We start from the raw sequence: 6,205 nt of genomic DNA on the forward strand, positions 1-6,205 counted from the left end.
ATAATATGTGTGCCTCATCATTTCATTGTTTTTATTTTCTATTAAACATTGTGGTATCATAATTTTAGTATCACATAATATGTCAACAAATTGTGTTCAGGATAAAATTTGACATGAGAATAACAAAGTTTTTCAACAAGGAACAAGGTCTAAGACTATATTAGTTTTCCTAATAAAAATGAGGCTAGAACATAATCTTGGTTATGCAATACTTCCTAGGCTAAGTAATAGTTTTGACAGAAACCTTAAGTTTTTATCTTTCTACTGTAAAATTGAAATATCTATAGCTCTAGCTTCAACTGAACTATCTTCAGTATCAGATTCTCATTTATGAAAAAGATATTCATTTTGATAGTGGTAAAATAGACAAACACTATTTGAAGCCTAATTAGGATTGTGTTATGAGAATGACAATAATGGAAAAATTTGAAACCATACCTGATGTAAGACATCTTTTTTTTCCTAGACTTTTGTAATAGACCATACTTCATTTACACAATTTAAGGTTCTTTCTCCAAGCATCACACAATTAATCATGCATGAATTGACTAGGGAAACCCTTAATAAGAGAGTTTGTTGACATCCTTCTGTAAAGAGGGGACTGCCTGAAATAATCTAGAAAAGACAAGATTTAGACCCTTTCTAAAATGTGAACCTATGTGGATTTCTTCACATAGGGGATGTCTTGTTCCATGCCATTCACTTGCATGTTGATTGTCAGCTACACCTTTGAGAGACTGGATTTTAAAATTTAAACAACTAATCTTTGCTAGCATTAGCATTCAAAAGAATTTTCCTGTTCAAGTTGTATGCTATTCTTTTATTATTATTAATCTACTTAAAGTGTGTACTTCTTGACATTTATTATATTATTTTATATTTCTTGACATTTATAACTTATTTTTATGTTTCTTTGGTTGACAAAAAAGCAAAGGAATTTTATACCATGGTAACATAAATGATACCAGTGAGCTCTGTCTATAGTTTTCTTATATTTTTCTCTATTAGAAAAGTTCTAGAAGACATTTTGTAGAATCAAGATGAAGTTTAGATAAGTAAACACCTCATAATATGATACTATTTCAAATTTAACTTGTGAATAGAACACCACATTTGGACAAACAAAACAAAATTAAAACTTAAAAAATTCTTGTTTTTTTGTTCATCAAAAGTAGCATTAGTGGTATCACTTGGTTTATTAGATTCACAAGTACTCGAGTGACACATCTACCATCTAAGCCATAGTCACATTATAGTTTGCCAACTATGGCTGAACAAACCAAAAGGATATTGGAACTCAATTATATTCGTACACAATGGAAAACATGGGTGTCACTATAATACTCATCATTTAATTATCAATCCAACTAGTGTACATGGCTATTTATAGAGAATGATAGATATCTTGCATAAAAGTCTTTTTCTACAACACACATGCACTTGACAACACAATTGTGATAATGAAAGAGTAGCCTAGCTGTATAAGGAATATGGTCACATTTTTCTTAAATTTAGTCAAGATATTATAATAAATGTTGTTTGTGGGTGACTATTCTAAATACTACAATCACCATTTCTAACATCTTACATGATATCTCTATGTTTGTCCTCTTAGCCTCTCAAGTTAGCTCGAAACCTCTTGCAAGTACATCAACATATCAAATATTATTTTTGTGTGTGGCAAGGCATTCGTATATTGAAGTAACAACTAGTAAGAGTTGGATTTGAGTGTGTCTAAATGTCTTTATTTGTTCCCACATCTTGCAATAATGAACTAACACATTTGATATTATTATGTCCTAACCATTTGAGACTCCATAGCTATTATACACCTTATATTAGTAGAAATCTCTCTTATGTCAATATCACACAAAATTCTATAAAACTATTGTGCCCACAAATAATCAATTATTTTCCATTCAACACTAGGAGATATCATTTCTAATCAAATTGTAAAAGAATGTGTAGTCCCATGCAAATTTTCAATGTTGATGGGTAGACCAATAGAAAAGGTTTCCCTTGGCATTATTCTTTAACTTTGTTTTGTGAGATGATGAGCCTTTATAATAGGGCAACAAGACCTTTCCAATTGTTTGTGTAGTTGAAATTTATAGTTGCAAGTCTAAAAATAGTTTATAAACCATTGAAGAATGACCACAATTTCAATGGTAAATTGTGCTATACAACTGACAATCAAATACAAAATCCACTAAAGTTACTATATCTTGTGTATTAGTAAAATGGTTTGTGTTTTCATCTATATTTTCATTAGATGATCTCAAATCCAAAGATACAAATCCATTGAACTTTATTAATTGTAATTCTTTTGTATGTAAGAAATGAAGTAAATATATCCATAACTCATGGCTATCTTGATACTAAAATCCCTTGAATTACAATGCATTGCAATAGATGACATGAAAAAGATCATTGGGGTTGATGGTCCCATTCACTTTCATTCAATTTTTAGACTTACTCAGATCTATTTGCCCCAAGCCCTCTTAACTTGTTTCAAAATAAAGCTTCCTTAGAGCTAAAGTAATGGGTCCTTTTTTAAATTCCACAGATTTCATGAAATGATCACATAGCACATCCAATGTAGTGAAAATTCTTAATAACCAAATTAAAGAAACAATTATTACCAAGATTAATCAGAGCCCTAGCAATGTGCCTACTAGTCCTACTACGAGTCCTCACTACCTTCATCTAGATTTTGAGGTTGATTATTTACAATATCACTCATCACAATCTCCCTAGAGAAGATGATAGTCACACACCAATTGACAACATCAATCATAGTTCAATTTTGTATTTTATCTTGAACTAACTCAAGGGGCTTTGACTAGAAGCTCTTAAAGCCCTCTTCCATATCTATAACAAAATGATCTTGCAAAGTTGTTTTGCATTGGAAACACCAACACTCAAGGTTGTCATTTTCATTGAATTGTACAACATAAGGGTTGTGTGCATTGAGCTAGTACTACCAAGCATGCCCATTTGGACTAAGGCCCTTTTCTTCAACCCTATATCCAAATTTGCCACAATTTAAGCAAGCCCAAATACTGTTAGAGTAATTAGTTGTTCGCACTTATTAATTAAATCACTTTGATTTAATTAATTAAGTTGCCTATTACTCTTTTTCTTAAGCTTGCTTTTAGGTGCATATAATTAATATTTTATATTAATTATAATGCGCAAACCTAGTTAAGGTTTCGTGATTCCTTTTATAAAGGATTCACCTCTTTGTATTTTTTCAAGCATCCATTCATTCAATCAATCTGGGAATACTTTTTCTCTCATCTTGTTGAGTTCTTCCACTCTGCTTTTTCCTTCTTTTTCTAGTTTCTCTTCAGCAGGTTATTTGCATGCAGGTGATCTTGGCAATCTGTGAAGTTGGTTTTCACAACTTCTACAAATACTTCCTAAGGGCAAATACCTCAAATACTTAGATTCACCTTTGGTCTTTAGATGTTTAGCTTTCACTTTCTTCTCCTTCTTCCTACTAATAGAAGACTTAATGTATCATTGACATTATAGGACTAGTGATTTTCCAAGCTCACTATCTATTTTTACCAAATCAATGCCCTTATCCAAGTGTTTGCAGGCTTATTGTAATATAATTGTTTTAACTCTTTTAGCATTCTCAGTTTTAGCAGTGGATTTGGAAGGGTCCAAGTTTTTTTAAAATTTGTATTAACAACTAAAGAAATCACTATGTAAGCTCTAACCTTCTCTTTAGATCTAAAATTGAGCCAATACATATAATTTTAGAGCTATTAAAAATAACACATGAACATGTGTACATAGAAAGCATAATAAAAACATTTTTGGATTTACTTCTAATGTGTGATGTAGAAGTTTTTTGTGTTGGCCTTCAAATTATTTTTCCATTAAAATATATTAAACTTCTCAAATAATTAAGATAATGAAGACAACTATACATTCTTACTAGTAAGCATCAAAATAACTCAAGTTTATATTATTTTCACTAGATAGAACGTGAGATATTTACAAACCCTTGTGAGTAGGTTTGAAACTAAGGGTTTGATATTTTTGCATAGGTAGGGAGGATGCTGATAAAGGTTGTTTGATTTGGTTTTATTCTCACCAATTTCATTTGTCAGAAAATTCCTAAATCCTTTTCATCAAATCGAGTCTATGCATTTCATGCAATCATTACAGTCTAAGAAACCACATTTCTTTGAGGCATCATATTAAATAATTCACATTATTTATCTATGCTTCCACATTTTGTATAAATGTCTAAGAGATCAGTTCAAACTATAATATGTAATGAAAAAGCTCCTCCTATTATTCTTTGATAAATGTCCATACCCTGTTCCAGAGCACTAATTTTGGTACAGGTAGGGAGGATGATGTCAAAGGTTATTGAATAAGGGTTTACACCTGTCAATTACATTTTCTTGAAAGTTTTGAGAGCCTTTTCAAAAAATTCATTTTCTATATAGCCTATAATCATCGCAGTGCACGAGACAACATTTATTGATTCTTTCTATCAAACCATTGATGTGCCTTGTCTATGTTTCCACATTTGCATACATGTCTACTAGTATATTTCCTACTTTAATGTCTGACCAAATAGCCCCTTCCAATATATGCTTTGATGGATATCTATACCATGTTTCAAAGCTCCAATTTTGTTGTAGATAGAGAGGACACAGATAAATGTTGTGGAATTTTGTTTTACACCTACCAATTGTATTTTCTTGAAATTTTGTAAAGCCTCTTTGACAGATATATTATGCACATATCTTGCAACAATTGGAGTCCATGAAACCACATTTCTTTGAGTCATTCTCTCAAACACTTCACATGCATTATCTATGCTTCCACATTTTTCCCACATGTATATCAGTGCATGTACAACTACTAGATCTACCAAAAGTACTCTATCCTTTATGCTTGGATGGATACCTATACCCTGTTTGAAAGCTCCCATTTTGGCACATGCAGGGAGTATTTTGGAAAAGGTAGTAGAGTCTTCCTTTACACCTACCAACTACACTTCCTCAAAAGTTTCTAAAGCCTCTTCAACAAATTCAATTTGTGCATATCTTGTAATCATTATATTTCATGCAATGACACTTTTGTAAGGTATTTTGTCAAACATTTAACACTAAGAGCCAAGAGCCAAGAGATAAATAATGATTTGGCTTAAATGTCCACTTGAATATATTATATTGGTGGACATAGCCCAATGGTGTTTAAATTTAATATTTGAGAGCTAAATAATGACATGAACAATAAAAAGAATATTAAATATATTTGTAAATGGAATCTTTATTATATGCATGCAGAAAAATTAGGGTGATGAGAGAATGAACATTGCCAGTTAAAAGAAATAGTATAAAGGTTGTCATAAAAATAATGTTTAATAAAGTGAATTAATTATTGTTGTCTCTTAGGAAAAAATGGAATAATAATATATTTGAGGGTTAGTAACAAGAATAAAAGATATTTTTCTCTCAAAGTTATCCTTCCTGTCTATGACATCAACAAGAATAAAGCTTTTTGATATTTGAACCATTGTCTGTAGCCAACAACCAAAGCTAATATTGATGTTTATAATAAACATCACTATTTGCTAATATTTTCCCCTTCTCACTTGTGTATTTTGTGACTCAACTTTCACACTTTTGAGTTCCCTAAGTGCTTTTTTTGTAGGGTGTTTGCCTTAGTTCATAATAGAATTTAAAACAATAATAAATCTAGCGTGCATTGACTTCCATAGAGTCCAACAACTGATGCACTAGTTTGGTATTGCCTCATAATACATAAATGCAAACTATACTTGAATTGAAAGACTGAATAAACTGTAACTCTTTGAATAGCAACATGAAATGTGTTCTTTAATTTGTCTTTTGATTTTCTGGTCCCCAATTACTTCTTGGAACAAACTATCCTACTTTTAGTATTTTCAAATTTAAGTTTCTTTTTTGGGTTCTCAATTTTTCTTGAGACAACAACTATTTCTTATAACCACCCATCTTTTTGTTACCTTGTGTTGAGATATTTACTTGCCTAGGAACTAAATCCATAATTACAAAGATGCTCTATCAATCACAACTCTAAAAAATCACACTTATGCATGACGCAATAATATGTAACTTTACATCACATTTCCAAATGAAGATTTTTAGTGTTCGCTTCATGAACATGAATACCAATGGAACTGCTAAGTAAT

At 31.0% G+C, this 6,205-nt stretch overlaps 1 pseudogene; it reads right to left on the minus strand.

The window, feature by feature from the left end:
• Positions 1 to 1,982: 1,982 nt before the first annotated feature.
• Positions 1,983 to 4,960, minus strand: LOC149544084 (ubiquitin carboxyl-terminal hydrolase 2-like; annotated as a pseudogene).
• Between the last annotated feature and the right edge of the window lie 1,245 nt (positions 4,961 to 6,205).

This window comes from Cupressus sempervirens, chromosome 8, assembly GCF_028749045.1.
Source record: "Cupressus sempervirens isolate cs-2001-9-10 chromosome 8, ASM2874904v1, whole genome shotgun sequence".
Taxonomy (NCBI): Eukaryota; Viridiplantae; Streptophyta; class Pinopsida; order Cupressales; family Cupressaceae; genus Cupressus; species Cupressus sempervirens.